The sequence below is a fragment of the Sturnira hondurensis genome, unplaced genomic scaffold (genome assembly GCF_014824575.4).
Source record: "Sturnira hondurensis isolate 20B ecotype Veracruz unplaced genomic scaffold, ASM1482457v3 Scaffold0021354, whole genome shotgun sequence".
Classification (NCBI taxonomy): Eukaryota; Metazoa; Chordata; class Mammalia; order Chiroptera; family Phyllostomidae; genus Sturnira; species Sturnira hondurensis.
The window spans coordinates 13647755-13656787 of NW_028093985.1; the positions used below are offsets into that span (position 1 = coordinate 13647755).

Genomic DNA, 9033 nt, shown 5'->3' on the forward strand with positions numbered 1-9033 from the left:
ACGAATGCTGATTTGTACTAAATGTAGCGGAATAAGCAAATACATTTGTAAATTTAGATGTATAATTTAGTGGCTAAATTGTACTATAGAACGGTTGGAGGTTATTTTAGACCAATCTTTCGCAGGGAAACCAGGCTACAATTTCCTTCCCTATCCTATTTCAATGTTTTAAGCTGCCCCTCCACTTTTAAAAATTAATTTGTGTCTGGGTTTTAATGCAAATACTGCTGCAAAGCCCAGGGTTAAGATAAATTCTTTTAAATTCAGAACAAGATAGATATCCCCTGAACAGTTTCTTCTCTGGAGGGCCAGAAGAGACTTAAGTATTTAGTTTGAATTTTTTTTTATGACCTTGACTGAATCAGTATGTTGCATATCATTATCGACAGATTCTGTTACAGCAATATAAAATATTTATTAATATAACTAGGAATTATTTGAATAAATGTAAGATACTTATATTAATACAGGGTTACTGAGTCATAGAATTTCTGAGCTGTTAGGAAACACTGATGAGGTCTTTGTGGTCCAGAGAACTTTGGTAGTCACATACACAATCTAGTTAGTCGTCAAGCCAGTTATGTGCACTGTTTAATATATTCTGCACTTGAGTACTTTACATATGCTTATGCTTTAGTATAGTTGGTATTTTAATTATCCCCTAATATTTAAAAAAATTTTCAATCACAACTTTCGCTTTCTGTATTCATCTTCTAGACATATGTATGGGCACTGATTTTTTAGAAGTTTCTGCTGTTTTATATACACGATCAGTATTTTCAGTTTGTAAATCAATCTAAATGATAAGAGAATCAGAAAATAATATAGCATAAATGTTTTAACGTGTTTGTGCTTTTTAACTGACATTTGAAAATGCTCTGATAAAATTGTGCATTTCTATAAGAAGGTATTAAGTTTGATGACTGAAAACAGTTCTCCAAGGAAATATAACTCACTTTAATTTTCCATGTTCTCTTTTGTAGTCCATATGTTTAACGCCTAATAGAAAAAAAATCATGGATATGACATTGTGAGACAGTCCCAAGTCTGCATGGACATCCTCACACTGGTGACTTTGGGTAAGTTTCATACTTGTGCTTCTGTTTCAGTTTCTTTAAAAAGAGCAGTTCAGACTTCAAAGGCACTTTCCCAGAAGTTAAAGGTTTTGTGAGCAGCAGAAAAGGTTTGACTGAAAGACACGTGTGGGCATCATCGCTTGGCTGCCGGTACTTTTCACATCCATAACCTTGCTACATGCATCTGAATTGCTTGTAAGGAAATTAAATCTTTTAGGTGTGAGATATGGACATCAAGAGAAGTGGGATAAATAAGAAAAGGAAGAGGAAAAAAGTTGATTAACTTATCTCCTAACACAGAAGGAATCGTAAGTGGTTGAAATGAGTCCTCTTTATATCTACAGTCTAGTTATTCCTGTTTGTAAACCTACTGGCACCAGGTACTTTGAACAGGGATGAGTAATATGTAATTTTTATCTTTACTGGGTTACATTTGGCCCAAGGACAGTTGACAGCTGTCAGTCAGGTGTCTGGTCAATGAGGAGATACATATAAAGCTGCCAAAATATTTTTGTTTCTTTATATACTTATAAGTGAATCATTTTAGCTGGAAACTTCATTGTCTTGAAATTAAATAGATTGACACTCAGAATGTAATTTATTGAAGTTAGTCGCTGGAGAATCAAGATTGTTTTCATGAATATACAAGGTGAACAAAATGTTTTTCAAATGTTTTTATAAATCAGAGGAATAATTATTTTTCTCCATTATAAATAAGCTGGCCTTAAGATATGAAGATGTATTGCAAATAGTGCTTAAAATGCATATGTTTTCAAATTAACCTTTTAAGGCACATATGAGTTATTCCAACTTTAAGCCACAATTTCTGACTAAGACTTATTACAATAAATCATTTTTATATTTTGATGGAGTTGGCATAGGTATTTTTGTGACATGAAAGTTGAAGTTTTATCAGAAAAAGACAAACATGTCGCTGCATGTGAAACTACTAATTAAAGTTTCTTCCAATAATTAAAAGAAAATGTCTTGGAATTTTAGGTCAAGCCCACAATTCAAGATGTGGTTAAAGTAATAAATTTTAGTTATTTAGAAAATTTTTGCCTAAATCTAACATTGTTCCTAGTAGGTTCATTCACACTTTAATAATACAGAAATGTCATAAAAATCATTTGGAAGAAGTTTTTATTGCTTCTATTTGGTGCGACTTACAAATTGTATAATAATTATAACAAATAGTAATGTACACAAAAACATAAAAATGTAATTCTGAAGTTGAACATGACTCTGAAGAGTGCATGTTCAGTTGAGTTGTATTTAGTTATCTCTAAAAGCAAGTGCTCTGATTCTTTAGGGATATAGTATTTAGCTGATCGGATAAATGAAAAGAAATCATCAGGTGCATGGAGGACGTATTTACTCTTTAAAGGACTAATGAAGTTCTCTAAAAAATTTAGCAACTGTGGTTACTCAAGCGTCAGAATCAATATAATGCAGAAAAATTGGTCACAAAATAGCTCTTTGAAACCACAACATATTCCTGTTTAAAAATAAAATATGCTTTAATTTTCTGAACCATATTCTACATATAATAATTTATAATGAAAATTAGGTTTGGGCTTTAATTTTTAATATATGGGTCCATTAAATATAGACAAATTTATATTTTTAAATAGATTTTTTGATTAGGTGGGTCATTTCTGATAATTTTAAAATCACAAATATTTCATAATTTTAATCAGCAATTGTTATTCTAAAAGAGTATGATACTTATAAACTTGTGCTATATCTGTGTCATTATTGAATTTTAATTTGTTTTTGATATACTGATCATTTAAAAAAATCAAATCTTATAATTTTTTCAGTATACAACTACATTAAACATGTAGATTGAAAATTATCTATAGGATCATCAGAATAAAATAATTGTCTCATAGTGTTAGTAATTTATATTGGTGGGCCTTTCTCTTCTTAAGCACCAGTTCTACCCCCAACAGCTCAGAAAATTGATTTTATGCATAATAATTTATAGCATTCTTGATCAATGTATGCTGTGTGTCTTTTACATTCATTAGCTCATATTGCTTATGAATATGAAATTTTTGTTATTAAAATGATTTCATATGTTTACTATGTATAGTTCCTAGCTTTGAGCTCCTTACTTGCCTAAATAAATGTTTTCAATTTGCTATAATACAACAATTTGTAGAGAAATGTTTGAAGCATAGTTAAAAGAATGAGTTATTGAAATAAAATAACTTTTAAAAAATATGTCCTAACATGTGTTCTCATTTTTCTGTGTTTTGCATTAATTAAAATCCTATTCTGAAAATAAAAAAATATTTTTGCCTAAACTTTTGAATTTACAAAATAAAAATACCAACAATATAAATGTACTAATTTTGGAAATCAGTGACGTAAAAACATGTTTTAGAACTGTCTTGGTTATTTATTTCAAAGAATTTTTTCTAAAGAAACTTTTTCTAAAGTAATGAGAAATGTTGCCACTTTTAATTATAAAGTATTCTGTGCAATACATGTTTATAAACAGTGTATTAAAATAAAATTAATTTAATATTCTCCCTACTTTTATGTGTGCATATTCCTGTCACATGCACACATAAAAAATACCAACACATGAAATGCTTAAAAAGAGCATGTACCACTTCACATTTTTACTTGGAGATTTATTTTTAAAATAACATTTTATTCACAATAGATGATGGCAGAATTAGGAAAAAAAGATGAAATAATAGTTATGTATTTGTTTAAATTGTCTAACATCATACATATAATTAATTCATCTTTCAGATATTGAAGATAGTTAATGAAAGAGACCAACATTAAAAATATAAAATATTTCCTTTAAAAAAGCTTTTTAAAAAAAAGTTTAAAAAAACTGTCAAATAGTAACTGCTCCACATGCTATACTAGGCAAACCCACTGCTGAGTGAGTTGGCTCTGATTCCAGTGGTCTCATCAGCTATCTGAATGTAGGTACCTCCGCAATGCCTCTTCTAGGACAACAAAATCAACTTTTAGAGATTAAAAAATATATTTTGGCAATTGAAACTCACCAGTGCCTTTCTGCTTCTCCAGGAAGTTGTACCCGTCAGCACCTGCTGAGGGCTTTGTTGTCCAAACTCTGACAGGTAAAAAAATTCCTGTAGAATAAAGCCAGACCAGCTGGCTTTGAAGAGAAACCCCCCAGTTTGGGCTGCGTTTGCCTCCTCTCCTTTTCTATGAAGACCCAGGCTTTCCCCCCTTGATCGTCAAGCCGTAAGATGCGTGATCCCTGTGCACAAGTGTCTGGCAGGCCAAGGTGCACCTGTTCCTGTCACTCTGGAGTAAATTTAGCTGTAAAGGTATCACTGACAACCAGACCTTTGTCAGTGCTGGCAAAAGAACACAGAACTGCTTCCCTCCCCTCCCCCCTTCCAAGCCCCCAGGCTGCTAGTTCAAATGGAAAATATCAAATCAGAAGTCTATCCAAAAATCATGCCTAAAAAATAGAGATTGCTTTCATATGGTAAAAAAGCAAGTTTCCTTATTTCATACAGATTTCAAAATTACATTTTTCCAAGAATAATCTTGGAACAAGACAAGTTTTTGTTCAATTAATTGTGGCTGGAAACTTGTTAATGGAAACATACCACACACTTCCTTCATTTCAGGTTATTAAATTGTGTTAAGCATTAAAGTTAGTTGCCATTTGTTCCTTTCGATCCAAAGAAATATTAGAAGGCTAAAACTTATCACATAAGAGGATTAATCACAATACCAAAAATAGAAAGCATGTAGTTCTGAGAGACTGGGTGTCAAAATTGCATGCTTGTAGCGCTTAAACTATTGGGAACCTAGGAACCCACTACAACATTTAAAATGGCAGCTAATGTCCGCGGGTGTTTAGGAGCTGGCGAGAGCTGGCATTCTCTTAGTCTTTCATTAAGGTAAGGACATTTATCATTTATGTGATTTTTTTAAAAGATGAATTTCTTTACTGATGGAGAGCAGTTCATTTTGAAGGAAAGTAAAGAGGCAAGCAGTGTTCACTGATGCATCTGACATAAATACGGTATCCAGGTATTAAAGCTGCCCAAGGAGTGAAGTGCTTAGTTAGCTAAAAGATTCTGAGCTTCTCTCTAATAATTACAAGTTCTTAAGTGGTATGCAAAAGAGTTGTACAAAGTACCTGTTCTACCATATTATTGTTGTTTACAAGGGTTGGATGTGATGAGAAAAAGAAATCTGGGTCAGAATAAAAAATGCTTTGTAAAATAAACAAAGTTCCTATTTACTTACTATATATAAACAGCCACTCACCAAACCTTATTCTCCGCAGGGCACCACTTTCAGATAAAAACATAGACCTGAATGGCATCATCCAGTATCCAAGGAAACCATGTAAGTACCTCCCTCACTGTGTACTTCTCTTATTCAGAGTTTAAAAGCTGGCTGAGTACTGAATAAGTGACTGTTTTTATTTAATAATTATACAGAGGGTAATTTTTAGGAGCCAGCTAAAAAGAAACAGGTTCTTGATTGCTACATGCATCACAACAAAACCCTTATGTTTTCATCATATTTCATAAAATTATGTGTTTGGTTCCAATGTCTCTATCAATGCTCATTCTTAGGTACAAAACAGCTACTCAAAGTCTTAATGAATTGAGAGTTTCAAATTTTTCCAAGGCCCATTAGTGTTTGAGAAAGAGTGTTTCAGAGACCTTGTGCCAGGAGTAAGTAGTTACCTAATTGTAATAGAACTCTTTAAATTTTAAAAGTTAAGAAAAAATTACTCGGAAAATATTTTATTGGTAATCATTTATAGCAATTTATTGGATTTTAGACTTGCTTAGAAGGTGTGCAACTGAACAAAGATATGAGGTTATGAATTTAAACAATGCAAAGAATCTTGAAAGCAAGTGCAAAATTTCCAAGTGCAAAATCTGTTTCAGAAAAGTTTGGGAAATTGGGGTGTTCTTTTTTTTTTGTCTGCCCCCTAAGTAATGTACATTTTCATAGCTAATATCAAGGCTGTAATTAATTTTTTGAACTATGGAATCTGCTGTGGAAATTTAGTTTCCAGACATCATGCTGTTCTGCAAAATGATTCATTTCTAAAATGCTTGGAATATTCTTTTAAGTATGTATTTACCTGAGCTTATTATTTTAATCGTTGTATTATATACTTTTTAAAAAGATTTTGTTTATATATTTTTAGAGAGAGCAGAAAGAAGGAGAGAAACATCAGTGTGTGAGGGATACACCCATTGGTTGCCTCTCACATGTCCCCAGCTGGGGACCTGGCCTGCAATCCAGGCACTAAGTGGGAACCAAATTGGAGACCCTTCAGTTCACAGGCCAGCACTTAATTCTCAGGGCTACACCAGCCAGGGTGCATCATATACTTTTAAAATCAAATCTTTCAATACTAAATGATTAATCATAATTGTTTATTTTTATTAAAGTACTAAAAGTTCTCTGTATACTCATGTAATTATAGATTTCTCTCTCTCTCTCTCTCTCTTTTATCTGGATCAGCTATATGGTTTATCCAGCATTGTAAGTACAGACATTTTACTTTTCGTCAAGGTTTTCAGGAGTTGTATTTCAGTGCAACTGTTTTAGCCCTGTGGTTTGGGAGTTTGTCATAGCATTTTCATTTACTTTAGTTACTCCTGTATTTCTGTTCTTCCTCTGCAACGTGATTCCTTTCTAAGCATAAAGGATACAGAGAATTTCACTCATAGTTTCTCTGCTGAATTAGACAGACCCTCGCATTCAATTCCTAACTGCCGGAACATTCTACTTCCTCACATAAGGATGTCAAGTGGCATTGTTTATGCATTTCTATGTTTCTGTCTTTTCATGTGTGTTATAAAAATGGTTCTTTCTGAATTGAGAGATGATAAGTTGTGTTAGACTAAGGAATTTGCTGGAACTTTGGAAGTATGTAAGAGCTTCCTCACCTGGTAAGGGAACCTGGCTAAGAAAGTGAGTTTTTTTAATGCTAGTTACAAATTTCACAAGAGTGTAGTTTGAGGCCTGAACTACTCTCCTCTAAAATAGGAATTCCTTGCCACAAAATAAGGGTTTGGCCTTTGCTGGATAAACTTGGAAGCAGAGCAAGGTTAGAATAGGTCTTTATAAAGAAAGAAAATGCAAATTGAAGAGGAGGACTGACTAATGTTATAATTCTCTATCTTGAGGAAATGGAATCTTTTGCAATTCCATTGTCCTTGTAGGGAGAGAGAAAAAAAAAGAAAAACTACACTGCAGTGACTGTGGCACATTTTTAACTATTTACATTAGAATAGAGTTTTTTTAAGAAAATGTATTTAAATTTGATATGACTAATTTAACGTCCTATATCAAAGGCAAATGACTTGATAAAAAGTGAATTAAATATGCCATCCATTCATCAGTAGTGGACTCTTTAACAAAGACCATTGTTATTCAATAGAATTTTCTGTGATGATGGACACATTCTATATATTCACTGTCCAGAATGGTAACCGGTACCCACATGTAGCTATTGAGCACTTGAAATGTGGGTAATGCAATGGAGAAACAAAATTTTGAACGTTGTTTAAATTTAATTAATTTAAATTTACATAGGCCACATGTGAGTTGTGTCTACGCTACTAGTATTCTGCTTTCATCAAAATTCAAAATGCCCTCATGCAAAAAATTTTGCATCTGTTGGTATTCTGTCATACATTATCATATTTTATATTTACTTTAATATTTGAGTTATCATCACAATGGAGTTGCTTTAAAGCTTTTTCTCAGAAATGAATGTTTTTAATACTGTTAATGGGAATGCATTATAACATTGTTTTATAGGTCCAGGGTAGCAAATGAGCATTATACACAAGACTGTGTCTAAAAAGAAAATGCTCTAAAGAAAGTTCTAACTATGGTGATAAATATTTTGAAAAGTTCAATCGCAACTCTGCAATACATCCTTGGAAGTGATTCCCAAGAGGTAACAAGCTTGCAAAAATACTCACTATCCTTGATTCTCCAAAGTCAACTCTACTTTCAAAACACATATCAGGTTTAAAATCTGCTCTCATGACCTTTTCAGTCATTTAGTGAAAATGAACATCAGGATGCATGATGATCATTTTAATACTATTATTAGTACATTAATATTATTGACAGAATAATTACCTAAAATATGCTGAGAATTTAAAATTGACTTTGTAGTTATTGGCTATTTGTAGTATACCGAACTAGAGACAATGAGGGGATTTTTTAATTTTAATTTTTATTTTTATTTTTTACATATTTTAATAATGTTTATTACTTTTTCTAATTATAATAGTAACACATTTACTACCAAAATTTTAGGAAAAACATCTAAAGATGACAATTAAAATTATTCATAATAATAAACAAATGTCACCATTTTATATTTCAATGTATATTCCTCCAATCACTTACACATGTGGGTGTTTCTTTTTTTTTAATTTTAATTTTTATTTAATTCTTGTTCAAGAACAGTTTTCTGTCTTATATTCCCAGCCCTGCCCCCCGCCCAGTGCTCCCCACCTCTCTCCCATTTCTGGCCCCCACCTTGTGTCCATGTGTCCTACAAGATACAACGCTCATCTTCATAGGAAATTCATTTACTGGATTTGGGCATATCCTTTTGTATGGATAGCATTCACGTGGTAAGCATTCATGTGGTAAGAAGAGAGAGTAGAGTGCTGGCTGGCATAGCTCAGTGGATTGAGCACAGGCCTGCACACCAAAGAATACCAGTTCGATTCCCAGTCAGGGCACATGCCTGGGTTGCAGGCCAGTTCCCAGCAGGGGACACATGAGAGGCAACCATACATTGATATTTCTTTCCCTCTCTCCTTCCCTTCCCCTCTAAAGATAAACAAATTTTAAAAAAAAGAAGAGAGAGGAGAGTTCTTTTGGCAGAACCTTGGGCAAGCTATTCAGAGTGTCCCTATTATAGCAAAACAATCAGATCTTAGATAAA

General features: G+C 32.8%; 1 protein-coding gene across 2 annotated transcripts in view; it reads right to left on the reverse strand.

Annotated features, from left to right (window-relative positions):
• The window catches only part of MEF2C (myocyte enhancer factor 2C), a 159751-nt gene extending 155470 nt beyond the window's left edge, over window positions 1–4281 (reverse strand). For both annotated transcript variants that reach the window (XM_037032006.1, XM_037032004.1), the window contains exon 1: window positions 4112–4281. The gene's annotated coding sequence lies outside the window, so the exon portion shown is untranslated. The remainder of the gene's footprint in view (window positions 1–4111) is intronic.
• Window positions 4282–9033: the final 4752 nt, after the last annotated feature.